Genomic DNA, 2,500 nt, shown 5'->3' on the forward strand with positions numbered 1-2,500 from the left:
GAGAGACAAGGAGAGAGAGAGAAAGAGACAGAGAGAGACAGAGAGAGAGAGAGAGAGAGAGAGAGATACAGAGAGAGACAGAGAGAGAGAGAGAGAGAGAGAGAGAGAGAGAGAGAGAGAGAGAGAGAGAGAGAGAGAGAGAGAGAGAATTGATAAATGGGGTGAATGAAAAAATAAGAATCTAGAGACAGACAAAACACAGACGCACAAACGATCGGTAAGTGAGTCAGGTGTACCCATGTGTGTCTGCATCATCCTTCGAGAACCACCCAGACAGCAATCAAATCAATCTTTATTCTCTCTCTCTCTCTCTCTCTCTCTCTCTCTCTCTCTCTCTCTCTCTCTCTCTCTCCCTCTCTCTCTCTCATTAGAGGTAACCAGACATCCTCCTCCTCCTTCCAATTACCGGCAAGGGTACTGAGCTCCATCTTACAAAAACACAAACACAAACACAAACACAAACACGAACACAAACACGCACACAAACACACACCCGCACGTGCACGCGCATGCACACACACACACACACACACACACACACACACACACACACACACACACACACACACACACACACACACACACACACACACACACACGTAAACTAATTTTGCCAGTTTCCTGTGGCAGCCTTACAGTAGCTGATGATATCATCACATCCTCCATAACCCAGATAGGAAAACCTCATTAAGTTATACAGCTCTACAGGTCCTACAGAAGATCCACTGGCCATAAAGTAGAGGAAAGAGGAAAATGGAAAAAAGTACAGAAAGTGTGAAGGCATATTACGTGTGCATTTTGCACATTGAAGCCATTTCCAACACCACCAGCACCAAACACAGATATGAATGTAATATCACGTTCATAAATGTATTGGTTTGTCTTGTGTTTCAAGCCTTGCGCTGCTAATGTTGCTAGCATATGAATGTTGCGCTAACGGAGTCAACGATACAGGATAAACATTCTAATGTAGGCTAAATGCTAATCTACGTCAACATTTTGCTAAACACTACAGCGATCAGCACACACCTCATGTCAAGTTATAAATCCCTACAGGTCCAAGAGGAGCTCCTTTGCCCAGAAAAAAACGCATAATCTTCAGGAGGAAAAATACCCCCAAAAAGTGAAGCGTAGTATTGTGGTATTGTGAAGTATAAAGTAGTATTGTAGTGTAGTACTGCAGAGGTACTAACTTATTTGGGTCATTTACTTTGTTTTGTTTTTTTTACAGACGTCAGGTGGTCCAACCACAGATAATGCCCATGAATTAATTCATAATTGGTTATTAATAGATGAGCAGTGATAATCTTACATAATCCAGTAAAGAAAAAAAACATGTAATCCATACAACAGTGGCATTACATGTGGTTGGACCACTCTGATGTCTGCTACTAAAAAAACAAAACATCAGCGACTCTAATTTATTACTCATACACCATAAAGCTGAAGAAAAATCTAAAATAATGTTGTATAAATTATTAATTAATGTATTTGTTTGTGAATGCTTGTTTGTTCTAACACAGCAGAAGCACGATTAAAGTGGCTACATCCATGGTGTGCTAATTGTTGCTAACTCTCACTGCACATATCCATAATGCAGTAAATAGCCTACTCCTACAGGAGATGAGAAACATAAATGTCAATACATATCAAAATGTCAATATGCACTGTGGGTGGTTAGCGATTGCAAAATGGTGGACCCCCTGAAGGCAAATACAATCTTAGCATTTGAAGGGAGAAGTGTCTTAGCGTGTATTTTGTTTTTTTTCACAAGTATTTATTCAGTATCATGTTGGCTTTGATTTCTGTTTCATTTTGCGTCTATAGCCGCTAAAGATCAATTTTCCATCTGTCATGACACCACCTTTTTGACTAATTGTAAACAAAGTAATTTTACACACATTCAGTAACTGCACTCACACACACACGCACACGCACACGCGCACAAGCACACGCACACGCACACGCACACGCACACGCACACGCACACGCACAAAACAGACGCATGCACGCACACGCACACGCGCGTGTGCGTGTGTTTGTGTGTGCGTGTGTTTGTGTGCGTGTGTTTCCGATTAGTCAAAAATAATTCGGAAGGAGGTGTCAGACACCCACTGTGCAGGAATAAGCTGCAAAGAAATAAGAAATACACAAAAAGGTAAGGGAAATTTACACTGCTGTTCTGTGGATCATTTCATAGAATTTCTTTAGTTTCGATTCATTTCTGCACTTTCTTTTCCCCCACTTATCTTGGTATGTTTCTTACTTGCTTGCTTGCTCAGACACCCCAGACTCTCTATATCTGTCATTTCAATTCGGCTTTTATTCCAAATGTTGTGTTGTACAAAATGAGTGTGTGTATGTGTGCATGTGTGTATGTGTGTATGTGTGTGCAAGTGTCATTCTGTGTGTTTGTTTGTGCGAGTTTCTTTCTGTGTGTGTGTGTGTGTGTGTGTGTGTGTGTGTGTGTGTGTGTGTGTGTGTGTGTGTGTGTGTGTGT

The 2,500-nt window shown here is 41.2% G+C and overlaps 1 protein-coding gene across 4 annotated transcripts in view; it reads right to left on the reverse strand.

Moving 5' to 3' along the window:
• Window positions 1-2,500, reverse strand: part of sh3pxd2aa (SH3 and PX domains 2Aa) — a 334,085-nt gene that overhangs the window by 197,228 nt on the left and 134,357 nt on the right. The gene's annotated exons all lie outside the window — the stretch shown is intronic.

Source organism: Engraulis encrasicolus, chromosome 1 (genome assembly GCF_034702125.1).
Source record: "Engraulis encrasicolus isolate BLACKSEA-1 chromosome 1, IST_EnEncr_1.0, whole genome shotgun sequence".
Taxonomy (NCBI): domain Eukaryota; kingdom Metazoa; phylum Chordata; class Actinopteri; order Clupeiformes; family Engraulidae; genus Engraulis; species Engraulis encrasicolus.